This window comes from the organism of the source record quoted next, unplaced genomic scaffold (assembly GCF_019419815.1).
Source record: "Pyrus x bretschneideri cultivar Hongxiangsu unplaced genomic scaffold, Pyrus_bretschneideri_v1 Contig15, whole genome shotgun sequence".
Taxonomy (NCBI): Eukaryota; Viridiplantae; Streptophyta; class Magnoliopsida; order Rosales; family Rosaceae; genus Pyrus; species Pyrus x bretschneideri.
In genome coordinates this window covers 4,890,011-4,905,498 of record NW_025999446.1, presented here as the reverse complement: position 1 = coordinate 4,905,498, position 15,488 = coordinate 4,890,011, and the positions used below count along the sequence as shown (strand labels likewise).

Here is a 15,488-nt window from a genome sequence, read left to right as displayed (position 1 = left end):
TCCAAAAAAATAGTCTTGTTTTATTTATTGTTTTGAATTAGATTTTTGTTAATTTCCCGACCCAATGATATAACTGGATTGAATTTGAACCATGGTGATCAAGAACTTAGTAAGCATGTGTTGTGTGAAATTCCTTATTCTCTTGTTAGCCTTGTACATGTTTAATCATCTTTGAAAAACCAAAAGCACATAGCCTAGTTGATGTGAAACTAAAGCATGATTTAAAGCTTCATATGTGAACATAGTGACCATATACAACCTACGTGAGTTTTTGAGCCTATTGAAAGTGTGTGCATTTTTCATACACTCATATTCTTTCATGTGTGATGAACTTATGTGACTTACATATCTAGAACTTGTGTAACGATCATTCGAAATGTTTGTCATTGATTGCATGAACTTGAAAAGGATAGAGGCATTAGGTTTATCACCATGGCCCAAATAAGCATGTTTCCTAAAGAAAAATGATATCATTAGATTGTCAATTTGAGCCGTATATGTTGACCCTTTTATTTCTTATCACCAGATATGTCTGCCCTTATACCTTAAACATTTTTCCTTACCCTTTCCAAGCTAGCTAGTGAGCAATGTGAGATTGTCTTATGAGAAATGTTTGTGAAGTACTTTGAAGGAGTTTGCCAAAAGAATAAGTGTGGGGGTATTTCATGTTTGTATTTAGTTATGTGCAAAATTGGTTCAAAAAAAAAAAATAAAGAAAGAAAAAAAAAATTGTATACAAAGCAAATAAAAAGTTAAGGGGTGTGATTGGAGGTATTAGTAGAGTGGTTGGAAAGCTTGAGTTCTTATAAATCTCAACAGGAGAATTGCTTGCAATGTAGCTTGGAACTTGTGTTTACCTATCCTTTCATTTCTATAACCCTCTCCCTAAGCCTCATTACAACCAACAAAAGTCCTCTTGATTTTAGTTTTGCAATTATGATTGTGGAGATGAGATCTTTATGCAAGCTTATGGTAGATCCTTCACATTTGATTCTTTGAGCGAAACACGTTAAACTAAACATATTTTTTTGGATTTTCACATTTTCAAAATTTTCTCTCTTTTTTTTTTTTTTTTGGGTTTTTATTTTTTATTTTATTTTATTTTATTTTTAGGGTAAAAAAAACTAATTAAGAAAACAAAAAGCAACAAGAAGGAAACAAATTAAATAAGTTCTTAGTCAAAGGGACGAAAATTTTCAATTTGGTCATTTTTTCAATCTTTACCCCCAAACTTAAACTGGACATTGTCCCCAATGTCATAAAACACAATAATGCATAAAATAAAAATAAAATAAAATAGTAAGAACAAAATAAAGCATTTGGACTGAAAACTTCCCCAATTTGCAATAAAATCAAGTGATGACCCCCAAACTTCAATTCTGCAATCAACTCCAATGGTAGACATAACCAAAGATTCCTACAAAGAAAAGAAATAATTCATCTTAGCACGCAAGAAAACTCAGAAAAAAAAACAAACGAAAAATTGAAAATGACATAAAAAGACAATGAATAGAAATATTGGGTTGCCTCCCAATAAGCGTTTGCTTTTACGTCCGCAGCCGGACGGTACTAAGAGTAATCATTCAAGGGAAGCTGGTTCTTGGAGGGGTATAATCTCCACATCATGCTCCGCAAAAGACTCGTAATATGGTTTGAGTCTATGTCCATTCACTTTGAACACGTTTCTGGTCTTTGCACTTTGGATTTCCACTGCACCATGAGGAAAAATATTAGTTATAACAAACGGACCAACCCATCGAGAACGAAGCTTACCTGAAAATAACCGAAGGCGAGAATTAAATAGAAGAACTTTCTGTCCAATGGCAAAGCTCTTCCTTGATCTCATCTTGTCATGAAATGCCTTTGATTTCTCCTTGTATATTCGACTAGACTCGTATGCATCATTCCGGATTTCATCTAACTCATTCAATTGAAGCTTCCTCTGTTGTCCAGCAACACTCATGTCCATGTTGTAGGCTTTGATCTCCCAATAAGCTTTGTGTTCTAATTCTACTAGAAGACGGCATGGTTTCCCATAAACTAATCGAAATGGGGACATTCCAATAGGAGTCTTATAAGCAGTCCTATAAGCCCACAATGCATCGTTCAAGCGCATGCTCCAATCCTTCCTACTAGGACTCACAGTTTTCTCCAAAATTTGTTTCACCTCACGGTTTGATACTTCTGCTTGACTACTAGTTTGCGGATGATAAGGTGTAGACACCTTATGTGTGACATTGTACTTACTAAGCAACGCTTCAAATGTTCTATTGCAAAAGTGACTCCCTCCATCGCTAATGATTGCTCTAGGTGTCCCAAATCTTGCAAAGATGTTAGTCTTAATAAAATCTGAAACAATTTTTGAATCATTAGTTTTGGTGGCTTTCGCTTCCACCCATTTAGAAACATAATCCACAGCCAATAAAATGTAAAGAAAAACCATTTGAAGATGGAAAAGGTCCCATGAAATCAATGCCCCACACATCAAAGATCTCAACAATCAAAATAGAGGTTTGTGGCATTTGATTTCTTGGGCCCAAGTTACCTGTTCGTTGACAACGATCACATGTTGCACAAAACTCGTACGCATCCTTAAACAAACTAGGCCAATAAAAACCACTCTCTAACACCTTAAGGGTTGTCCTCTTTGCTCCAAAATGGCCGCCACATGCATAAGAATGACAAAAGTTAGAATAGATTTAAACTCAGATTCAGGAACACACCTTCTAATCAATTGATCAGGACAATATTTCCACAAATAAGGATCATCCCACTCGTAGTATTTGGCGGTTTTGACAAGCTTATCTTTCTGAGCACGTGTAAAATCATCCGGAATCTTTTTGGTGACCTTGTAATTGATAATATCTGCATACTAAGGTCAGTAACCTTTAATGAAAACAATTGCTCATCCCGAAAACTCTCACGTAAAGGGATGAAACCTTCCTCTATGTTTGAGTGCACAAGTCTGCTAAGATGATTTGCTACAACATTCTCACTCCCTTTCTTATCCTTGATCTCCAAGTCAAACTCTTGAAGCAGAAGTATCCATCGAATGAGTCGCGGTTTTGCATCTTTTTTTGTGAGTAAATACTTCAAAGCTGCATGGTCAGAAAACACAATAACTTTAGTTCCAATCAGATAAGATCTAAATTTTTCTAAAGCAAATACAACAGCTAGAAGCTCCTTCTCTGTTGTTGAATAATTCAACTGTGCATTATTGAGTGTTTGTGATGCATAATAGATGGCATGTGGCACTTTGTTGACACGCTGTCCTATAACTGCACCGACAGCATAATCAGAAGCATCGCACATTAACTCAAAAGGTAAACTCCAATCTGGTGGCATGATCACAGGAGCCGTGGATAACAACTCCTTAAGTTTGTTGAATGCTACCATACACTCTTCATTCATATCAAATGTTGCATCCTTTTGAAGCAAACGACACAAGGGTCTAGAAATTATTGAGAAGTCCTTCATAAACCTACGATAGGAACCTGCATGTCCAAGAAAAGAACGAACCTCCCTGACAGTAGTAGGGAGAGGTAAAGAACTAACAAGTTCTACTTTAGATTTATCAACTTCAATTCCATTTTCAGATATGATATGCCCTAAAACTAATCCATGAGAAACCATGAAATGACATTTTTCCCAATTTAAGACCAGATTAGTTTCTTGACAACGTTTTAAAACTAGGGACAGATTATGTAGACATGTATCAAAAGAATCACCATAAACTGAAAAATCATCCATGAACACTTCAATTATTTTCTCAATCATATTAGAAAAGATACTTACCATACACCTTTGAAATGTGGCGGGGGCGTTGCAAAGTCCAAACAGCATCCTCCGGTATGCAAATGTGCCAAATGGACATGTGAAAGTCGTCTTTTCTTGATCCTCCGGCGCAACTGCAATTTGATTATATCCAGAATAGCCATCAAGAAAGTAATAATGAGAATGACCAGCTAACCTTTCTAACATTTGATCAATGAATGGAACTGGAAAGTGATCCTTGCATGTGGTGCTATTTATCTTCCGATAGTCTGTACAGACTCTCCAACTATTTTGTACATGTGTAGGCACTAGCTCACTAGCTTCATTCTTAACAAATGTGACTCCAGATCACTTCGGAACTACTTGAACAGGGCTCACCCACTTGCTGTCCGAGATAGGATATATGATGCCAACATCAAGAAGCTTGATAACCTCTTTCTTGACGACCTCCATCATGAGTGGGTTCAAACAGTGTTGAGCTTCCCTTGTAGGTTTTGCACCTTCCTCCAGCAAAATCCTATGCATACATGTAGCTGGATTTATACCTTTGATATCTGCAATGCTCCAAGCTATGGCAGTTTTGTGATCCTTCAGTACCCGAATCAGTTTCTCCCCTTCTTCTGTTGTGAGTTGTGATGATATAATGACCGGTAATGTTTCATCCTCTCCCAAAAATGCATACTTCAAATGTTCAGGAATCGGTTTAAGCTCCAATTTGGGTGCCTGAATCACAGAAGAATTTTTTCGTTAGAAGTAGGAAGAGAAATAAAATAGGAAGAAAACTTACCACGAATTGGTGAAAAAGACTCAAGGGCTGCCACTGTCTGGATTAATTCTTCTTCAATGTGCTCAGAATAATTAAGTTTTCCATGTGTAATGCTATGCACTAATGCCTTCTCTAAATTGTCTTGTCCTATAGCATCCTTGGCTGCTCAAAAACTTCTTTTCCACTCCTTAAAGTCACAACATTCATCTGCTCTGCATTTGGATTCACCACGGTTTGGCTAGGCAACCTTCCTGGTTGGTGTTGTTGCCCCATCAAACTCGCTAACTGACTCATTTGGCGCTCAAGGTTTTCAATTGCTTTGTCTGTTTTCTGTTGATGAGATTGAGTAGAGTTAGCTAAATAAGCAATTAAATCCTCAAGAGACTTACTTGGAGCTTGTTGTTGTTGAGGCTGAAATGGTGTCTGCAGTCTTGCTTGAAAGAAGCCAGGTAGACGGTTATAGTTGTTGGGAACAGATTGTTATCCGTTGTCTTGATTGTTCCACTTTAAGTGTGGATAATCGCGCCACCCTGCGTTATAGTTGTTGGAGTATGGATCATACTTTTGTCTTTGTTGCCCCTGAAACCCTCCTAACGCATTAGCTTGCTCAAGACCACCTTGATCCATTAACGAAGAGCACATATTTGTGGCATGTCCCATTATTGAACATACACAGCACACATGTTTTGGAGCCACCATAACCTGTTGCACAAGATTAGTCAAGTTAGCTAATTGTAATTCAATACTAGAGTTACCACTTACCTCGTTAACTTTCTTAAGAGGTAGCTCATCTCTCCCTCCAAATTGTCGTGTGTTGCCAGCAATGTTCTTTAATAATGCCTTAGCATTTGTTGGTGTCTTGTCCATGAATGCTCTTCCACTTGCTGCATCAAGCATTACACGATCAGTACCACACAATCCTTCATAAAAATATTGTATTAAAAGATGCTATGAAATTTGATGATTAGGACAAGATGCAACCAAATGTGTGAATCGCTCATAGTAATCTCCAAAGGGCTCTCCATGTTGTTGTTGTATTGCACATATGTCTTTCCTTATGCTTGCAGCTTTTGTGGCCGGAAAATATTGCTCCAAGAATGCTTGCTTCACCTGGTTCCATGTGTTTATTGATCCTGGAGGTAAATTATAAAGCCACCCCTTTGCCTTAGCTTCTAATGTAAATGGGAATGCCCTCAACTTGACTTGCTCCTCATCTACATTGGCTGGTCTCATTCCCGAGCATACCACATGAAACTCCATAAGATGCTTGTTGGCATCCTCTGTTGAGAAGCCATGGAACTTAGGCAAGTAGTGAATCATGCTGGACTTATGCTCAAATCCTCCTTCTGCATTTGGATATGTGATGCACAATGGTTGTTGATCCGTATTTGGCGTTGCCAACTCCCTCAAAGTACGGTTATCAGCCATGCCTTCTTGTGGTTCTTCCTCCTCTTCCAAACTCAAATGTGGTGGAGAAGATGGTGGTAAAGACACCGATGCACGCTTCTGCTTGATTGTTCCTCGAAGCTTTCGAAGTGTTCGTTCAACCTCAGGATCGTAGGAAGCTAGATCAATGCTCTTGGACCTTCGAGTATGCATATACTACAAAGAGTACCTGAAATAAAAACAAAAACACTAATTAGACAAGAAAAGAAAACAATAAAAAATAAGTAATTAGAAATAACAATCCCTAGCGACACGGTGCCAAAAATTTGATAGGATTAAAAGCACACCACAAAGAAGCACACAAATGTCCTATTGATTTTCCTTATTAACACTAAGATTTTTCAATTGTAGCATATGAAAATAAGGGTCTTTCCCGCAGAAGATTGTTTTATCTAACTACTTAAAATGTCACAAAAACTGGGCTGCTGTCACTACTAACCAGCCACCGAAAAATAATTATTAGACCGACTTACACTTATCTAAAGTCTACGAAATTTTATATGCAGATACTAGACACATAGAGCTACACTCACACAATTTTTTTGGATTTTTGGAGTTGATTTGATATTTAAATTAAATCGAACAAAAACAAAACAGAGACAGATTTTTGAGTAGTTCACAAATTAAGAAAAATGAGTTAGGGGAATTGCTATCCACCACCAAATAATCATGCAAACATGTTATGTTTCATTCAAATTCCTTCAATTTTTGGATGAAGACGCTCAAGTTGGCTCAATGTTAGAACCCAACCTATTACTCTTTCTTATGTAATATGTTAAGAGAATGGCGTTTTCAACTTAACTTAGTCCCTAACATGCAATCTAGAATGGTGTGTTCATAGATTTAACAAGTAGAAATCATTAAGAACGAAAAGAGTTTGAGTCATCACAAGGCATCGTAAGTACTGGCGTTGTCTTACTTATCCTAGAAATTGGTTCACATGTTAGTCGCAATTAACAAGTACTACTCTAGAACATATGTAGGTCCTCATTCGACAAGGGCAGACACACACATATTCATAGCATTAGAATCCTAGATATGCTTACTAAGTATGCATCCATAGAAAACACAAAAAGAATTCATCAATGAGACAAGTAGTGAACCAATTTTCATCTATTCGTAAAAGTAATTCAAACGAAATGTCATAACAAATTTGCAATCATATTCGGGGCTTCAAAACAGCCCCTAACTACTAAAAATTAATTACACATAATTCTCAAATTAAACCAAAAGAAAGACATGAGTTTGAGAAGATAAAACCGAGAGAAGAGAATGCCAAGATTTCCTCCTTCCTTTCCTTCCTTCCCCAACGCAGCAGCCTTGCCTTTTTCCCTTTCTTTGCTTCTTTTTTTTCTATCTTTTTTTTTCACACTTTTTCTCCCTTTTTGTTGCTGCAACTTGTAGGTCATTTCTTCTTTTCTGCTGCCACAATTTTTTCTCCATAACTCACCCCACTAACAGCCATTTAGTGATGACAATAAGTGGGAGGAAATGCTAAAACAATTGTAACTCTTTGGGCAGCCTTTATGCCCATTACTCTCACTTAATTTTTCATTTCCTCTGATATTTGAATAGGTGTTAGCTGGCTTGTTCTTGGCTGCATCAGTTTTGGCTGTTAGTTTTATGGGATTTATTGCTTTCAATGTTTTCTTATCAGTTACAAACTGCTCAGCCTCCTGGGAACCTTTCAGTGTTAGAATGACCATACCTTTTTCTAGAAAAATGATATTATCAATCCGCAAAATGCTCCAGAAAATAGACATCCGTAGCTTTCCAAGAATATAAGGCTCATTCTCTAATTCATTCTGAGCTGTCCGCAACTTGCTTCCAAAGTCAGCTGACCTGCACAGGCAGTTTTGACGAATTTATTACTTAAAATTCCACTTGTGTTATTTTTCTTTTCTTTACTTGACAAATCCTACAAAACACAAAAACGAAGTAAATAACTCAAAAATATAAGGAACTAACTAAGAAAAGACAAGTGAATTTGATATAAAATATATATAAATATAAGCTTATCACGCAGGCAAACAACGCCCATACAGACGCTCTAGTCGGCGTAGGCTCCACCATCGGCCACCAACTCAAACGCTCTATTCCGGTGAAGTTTCTATACAAGCCAAGCATTGAGACGGAGCTAGCAGCCGAAATGTCATAGGTTAGTATAACTCCCAACTGGCAAAGTTCTATTATAGACTACTTGGTCAATGGTACACTCCCTATGGAAAGGTTGGAGTCTAGAAAGCTCCAAATAAAGGCAGCACACTACTACATGTGGAATGGCATTCTCGTCCGAAGATCCTACACCGGACCACATCTCCGCTGTCTAACGCCTCCCGACGACCTAAAGATTCTAAGCTCAATCCACAAAGGCGTTTGTGGAAATCACTTCAGAGGCCGATCTTTAGAGCGGAAGGATCTTAATGCAGGCTACTACTGGCCTACCATGTATCAAGATGCTAAGGAATTAGTGCAAAAGTGTGACCGCTTCCAACGCTACAAGTCGGAACCAGCCCTGTCTGTCAACGAACTGCACCCATAAACGAGTCTTTGGTCATTCATGCAATGGCCAATTGACTTGGTATGGCCAATACCGCCTGTTACCGGGGGCAGATGCATGATGATCGTGGCAACCAATTACTTCACTAAATTGGTAGAAGCAGAGCCCATGACAACCACGAGTCAGACGAATATATAGCGCTTCATATAAAGGAACAACATTTGTTGATTTAGCATCCTTCCATTCATCGTCACCGACAACGGCCCGTAATTCGTGGGCAAAGATTTGGTGAAGTTTTTCCAAAAGTATGGCATCAAGCAACATATGTCCACGTTGAGATAACCTCAAGGCAATGGGCAGGCCGAAGCATCCAAGAAGACGATCCTCGATTGCCTCAAGAAATCCCTCACCGACAAGAAGGGAAAATGGCCAAACGAACTCCCCGGATGTCTATGGGCATATCGCACCACCAAAAGACAAGCAACCGGTGAGACTTCTCTTTCTTTGGCATTTGGCTCAAAAGCAATCATTCATCCCAATATCATCATGCCAAGTATCAGCACTCTACTGCCAAGCATTAAGCAAAATAGAAAAAAGATGGCCACAAGCTTAAATCTGGCAGAGGAGAAGCGTGAACAGACCATCACCCACATCGCAGCCTACCAGCAACAGCTCATCTCCAGCTACAACAAAAAGGCCAAGATCCGGTAGTTCCAACCCAGAGATCTAGTCCTAAGAAAAGCCTTCATCACTGCCCGTACGGAATGCTCCAAAAAGATGGATCCCATATGGGAGGGTCCGTGCAAGATCAACAGAGTAGGCGGCAAGGGTAATTACACCCTCGCCACCATGAATGACAAAGGGATCAAAAAGCAGTGGAACGCCTACAATCTAAGGAAGTACCATGTGTGACCTCCCACTACATCCAAGCCCAAAGAACTCAAGCAGCTTAACAGGCACCACCTCGCGAGCCAAGGATTATCCAGTTGTTATGCAGTCTCTGCTGCCCTAGTATAACTAGATGCAGGATGGCTTGCACCAGGATTCCTAGAAGTAGCCACAGTGGTCTTTTTCAAGTCTTAGCTAACTGAAGGATTTTGGGTCCCTTGGCCTAATTCGGGGGGAACCGGGCCCTGGAGACGGAAGGGGCACATTACGCAGTACACCCTATAAACGGATGCCCTGGAACCCTAAAGCTGTTTCCAAATGCACTAAGGTAACCTACGATTTCTGAAAGACTGCCTACGGCTTGCCCTTCGAGCAATAAGCCGCGTTAAACTTATACAACTGCACATTTCCGTGAGAGGTTAAACAAGTTAACACCCATATACGAAGCTTCATCCACTGCCGACATGTTACACAGTCAATGGGCCTCATTTCTGCCAAAGTGCAGACGACCTACACCAAGTCCTAAAGTGTTATGATACTTGCTACATTATCTACAGAATTGGAGAAAGCCAAGGTTAACAGCCTAATGGTCACATAAACTAGTCTGCTTCTGTAAGTAAGGCGTCCGGCTGCCGACCCTATTGCTAACAACTTTGTGAAGTTCTACACCAACACCTACGGCTGCATAGGCTATGCATGCATGTCTGCTTATAAAAAAGTAACACACTTGCCACTGGTCTATAAAGTCTAAAGGTTAGGGCACGAACAAAAGAATCGAAGATGGAGAAAAGCGAAGGAAACAAGTTTATTAAATTTTCTAGCAAAATTGATAAACGACTAGTAAAGACCGAAGGAGTTCAAGAAAAGCAAAAAAGCAACAAGGAAAATAAAGAAAATCCTAAAGACTACTCTTCAATAGCTTGAACACTCCACGGCTACTGGATGGCCACACCTTTAGCAGCCGCAGCACCCTTGGCAATGACATCATCAGGCGTTTCACCCTCGATTGCTCCAACTTAAACATTAGCCTCTCCAACCACTTCACCGATAAAAGCCTCAAAAGTAAAGGCAAGCAAGTTTTCAAGAGAAATAGATAAGGGCTTGAAGTCTTTACCAATAAAGTCAAAGTCAGATGGTCTCCCAAATAGATGGTCTACATAACCTAGCTTGTAGAAATCAACTTGACTCTAAGTAAGCAAAGCCTCGAACCCAGGCTTCTCGCTCTTCAACTGCCCATTCTCCTTGAGCCGACCAGCACGGACACACTGCAACTCTTTAACTTCCTTCTTCTGATTGTCGTTGATCTTCAAGGCACCTTAGTTCCAACACTTGAGGCTCAAGCCTATCAATGACCTTCTTGAAGTGGATCACTTGGTTTTAAGCAGCGATCAGTTCTTCATTCTTTGCGTAAGTAGAAACTCAAAGATGGCACGTCCAAGATCTTGAATCTGAGGTATGTAACACCCAATCTCCTTCTCTACACTTTCATACTTTACTTTGATCGCGTCAAGCCTAGTCTTCAAATCCACGATCTCTTGGTGAGCAGTCTCAAGCTGCTGAGAAGTGGGGGCAGAGATATTAGACCCCTTCAAAGCAGCAAGCTCAGATTCTAACTTCTTGACTTTCTCGGTCGAAGAGTAAGTTTCGGCTGCCACAGTTCTTGCCACCTCCTTGGCAGCCTTGGTATCCTCTTGATCAAGGAACATAGACTCGGCTACTAGAATCACCGTTTTCTACATCATAGCCAACAGAGCAGTCCTCATATACTCGGTCGCATGCTTCGCAAAGGAACTTGGGCCAACAACCCTTTTGACGTCATCAACAAATTTGGCACACATTAATGTCCTCAATCAAATCTGGTCTTAAGAGCGCACAAATCTCAACAGGTTCCCCGGAAACAGATTTGATGGATTTCTCTCCAAGCCCCATTACACGACTCATGACTGCTACCATCCTTGACATGCTTCACATACACTCTCGACTAAATAGCGTACCTATATGCCTCAAGGAAGTCTCTAAACAAGTCATCGGATCTAATTTTGAAGTGAGCAGCCTTGAAGTAGCCAACCTTGCTTAAAGACCCGCCTTGACGATATAATGGTGGCACACCATCATCATTCTTGTGGCTCGAGGAAAGACATGCTTGAAGAAATTCTACCAAGACACAAAGAAAATTTGTTAGACGGCTGCTTGCAAAAAACAAAAAAAAAAAATTGGGAATACAGCGCAACAGGCCCCATGGCCTAATTAGTGCCCTCGGCCTTTCTCTCTTCTCCCTCAGGCACAGGCCCGAGCCCAACCAAAAAAAAAAAAAAAAAAAAAAAGAACAAATTTGGAAGTCTTCGATCCAATCAAGCGGGCTAAGCCTAGCGGCCTGCTACTCTCTTTCTCTCCTCTCATGCACGGGCCCGAGCCGAGCAAAAAAAAAAAAAAAAGCATCAGGCCTCATGGCCCAAAAGACAACAGCCATGGAGAACCCAGCCTGCGCTGGCCCCATCTTTCCATATGACCTATACACAAAGGCCCAGACCATGGCGCCCCAGCACCCAAGCCTGCCAACCGCATGTCGAACCAAGGCCCGTGCCACCAACCCTCGGCCTAAGCCGAGCCACCATAGTACCAAGGCCACCCTACAACAACAACTGTACCGTGGCTCTTCAACCACTTTCTCACAGATCCTTGACCCCCGTTGAGCCAAATTTCAAGCCCCGAGGCTCCCAGAAATTAAGAAGACAAGGAAAATTAATTTTTCTTACCTTGGAGCGGCAAGAAGACAAAGGAAACAATGAAAGACAGTCCTTTGCACGGTCAAGTGTAAAAGATTGCTATGGGAGGGGGAACAAATATCTTCTAGCCTTATCTCTCTTGTAAGGTAGAATGAATTTCTCTCCAAAGTTGATTTAATAATCTACTTAAGGTAGACTTAAATAGCCTATGGGAGAAATTTATTTCTCTTTCCTAGAATGATCTAATTTCCTATTAAAAAGGGAATCGACATCAAAATAGGAAACAATCCTATGTTTCCTAAAGCAAGAAGATCTTTACACTTGCTGCCCTTTCCTACGAGCAACCCAATAGGTGTGGGGGTATTTGTGGAGCCAAAAATAATCGAGAAAAATATGGAGGCGACACGTGGATTCTTGGATGAAAAAGACAAAATTACCCTTGAGGTACAGCGGAACTCCTACACGCAATCAGAGGACAATCACGACTCAATCAAGGTCAAAAGTGATCAAAATAGATATTTATTCAAAATCTATTTCATCCATCCTCATCAAATCGTCCCCACAAGGTAACCTTCAATTATTCATTCAAAATAGGATTAATTACCTAAATTAATTAATTAATTATCTAAATAATTTCCTAATTGATTGGAAGATATTATTTTGACATAATATCTTGCAATTACACCCAAAAACCACCATAAGTGGCCGGACCCCTTTTCTCCATATAGGGGCTGGCCACACCCCTATAAATAGCTCCCATTTCTCCCAAAAACCTAATTCCAACTCTCTTGCAAAAATTCTCTAAATTCTCTAAATACTTTTCCCTCGAATTCTAACTTTGGCATCGGAGGTTTTGACCCCCTCCCCCCCCCCCCAAAAATCATCATGGGCGCGTGAGGCTCTTGGCTTTGACCTAAGGTGTAAGAAGGCGAAAATTTGCATTCACATATAACATTGTGGGTTAAATTTTTAGTTGTTAGAGAACAAAGAATCAGTGGAGACTGAACCCGCAACATGGTAAATAGGCATCAATGCTTTCCATGACCGGGGTAAAGCGTCATCAACACCCAAAAGAATTTACTTACTGTGCTGTTACTGACACTGCAAACTTTTCCTACATTTATACAATTATGAACGTGTAAAAAGGCTTTTTGGGAGTACCAATAATATCTTCATTTACTTATTCGCTTATTACATAATGTTGGTTCAGTTGTACAGATTAACAATATGCTAATTGGCAACTAACTGAAAAAGAACAACTACCTACATATCAACTACCCCCAACTCCCTGTCTTATTATTCAACTATTAATTTAGTTGTGATTACTAAAATTGGCATGCTACTAGGTAGCAAAAGAGCATGAGGATAGATTAGGGTACAAAAATTAACATAAACATATCTTTTGGCCTCCAAAGGAGAAGATATATAATGTTGGGGATTTTGAGATTTTCTGCTCGCTCCATATTATATTTGTCTGTATGAGGAACTCCTAAACTTTTCCAGGAGTTCACTATATATGTATGATCCAGAAGCAAGCTTGCTACATTTACATGACAGAAATTTGACATGTATATAATAAAGGATACCAAGCCACTTGTTAGTGAATTTATTCCCATGGTTTTTGCTTAAGGTTCTAAAAGACATTAGGCGCTAGTCGAGCGACAGGTTGAGGCCTAGCGGCTAGGCGGATTTAAGTAAATCTATTGTATTTCGTGTAATTAAGTGTCTGTTTATACTTAAAATATATATAATTTCATCATAAACTAGAAAATAGAATGACATATATATTATGAAGTATTGGAACATAATGAAAACATGAGGAGCAAACATATAATGTGTGTTTATTTAAGTGTTCAATAAGTCTCTTACAATTTATTGGAAACAATAAAATGCAAAAGGAAAGTTATAAATTTTCTATCTAAGTGAGTTGCAACCTAGGCAGGTGTCTAGGCGGGTCTGGGCGGGCTAGTTGGGTGTCTAGACGGTCTAGGCGGGCGCCTTAGTAGGTCTAGGCACCCCTTCTTAATTTTCAAACGCCTAGGCATTAATCAGGACGATGGCCAGCCGCCTAGCCGATTAATATTCTAGTCTATTTTGATTTAGTGATTGAGTTAGCAGCATATATAAATACAAGCAACAATATTCTGAATAAATAAACATTCTCAAATCATTATTAATGCATACAATTATATGCTGTAGAATGTAATTCTAACATGAGAACTTGACAAAATATATTACTATGAATTGTTCCATTCTAATATCATTGAGGTCTTTTGTGATAACACCCAACAATTGTTGAGTTGTGCAATTAATTAGTTAGGTTATGACAATTAATATCGGTGAGATTAATGATGTACCGTTGGTCCGACTCTGAAATCTTGACATTATTCAATATATCTATTAACTATCATAGAAAAATATGTATCAAGACTAATTCAGATTGAATACCAATTTTCACAATGTTTGAAGGAAAAATACCAAATTTAAGGAAAATCACAAATTGTGGTCAAATACACTTATAATTAAGGATATTAACGCTTACACTTTTTGTCCCCATTGCACCCACATGTCACCGATGCCAATGCTAGAGTTTGTAGTTGGGAGCGTCGGAAATTTCAAGTCATTGGTCAACAATGACTTAAAAAAACAATATCTGTAATTTTTTTTTATCTTAAATTAAGTTTTGATGTGTGAGTTTATTATATTGGGTAAATTACAAAAAATTACCTTAATTATTGGTGTTACGACACTTTCATACCTTATCTTTTAAAATTGACAATTTCATACCTCATCTTACGAATTTGTGTCAATGTCAGACCTCCGTCAGTTTTCTATTAAGTTTGACCGTTAAGTTGTGAGCTAGCAGGTGTGGGAACCACATCCTTACCCAACTAAATTAAAAAATTAATTAAATACTAATAAATATATTTCAACAAAAAACTAATAAATATAGAAAATCATTTTTAAAAATTATTAAGAAAATGTGGGACCCACCCCCATCCCCTACCTTTTCCCGTCCCACCTTTGTACCTTTGAAGATCTTCGACCCAAACAGAGGCCCAAGACTCCCCTCCTCCGACACCCCATCTAAACCCCCACCCACTCCTCTTCCGATCCCTGCCAATCCCAAGACTCCGACCACCACCGCTCCCCGCCATCCTCAATCGCATCCCACCTCTGATGCTGACGTCATCCACATCCTCAACTATTCCAGCTGGTTCTCACCTAACCACATCCACCACTACGAGGTCCGATTCCTCCCCGAGTTCTTTGATTCTCAATCCCCTTCGAAAAACCCTAGCCTCTACAAGCACTACCGCAACACTATCGTCGCCAAATCTAGGGCCATCAACCCTTCTTGGAAGCACACCTTCATGGAGGCCCGCAA

The 15,488-nt window shown here is 39.4% G+C and overlaps 1 pseudogene; it reads right to left on the bottom strand.

Annotated features, from left to right (window-relative positions):
* Positions 1-1,579: 1,579 nt before the first annotated feature.
* Positions 1,580-4,362, bottom strand: LOC108868292 (annotated as a pseudogene).
* Between the last annotated feature and the right edge of the window lie 11,126 nt (positions 4,363-15,488).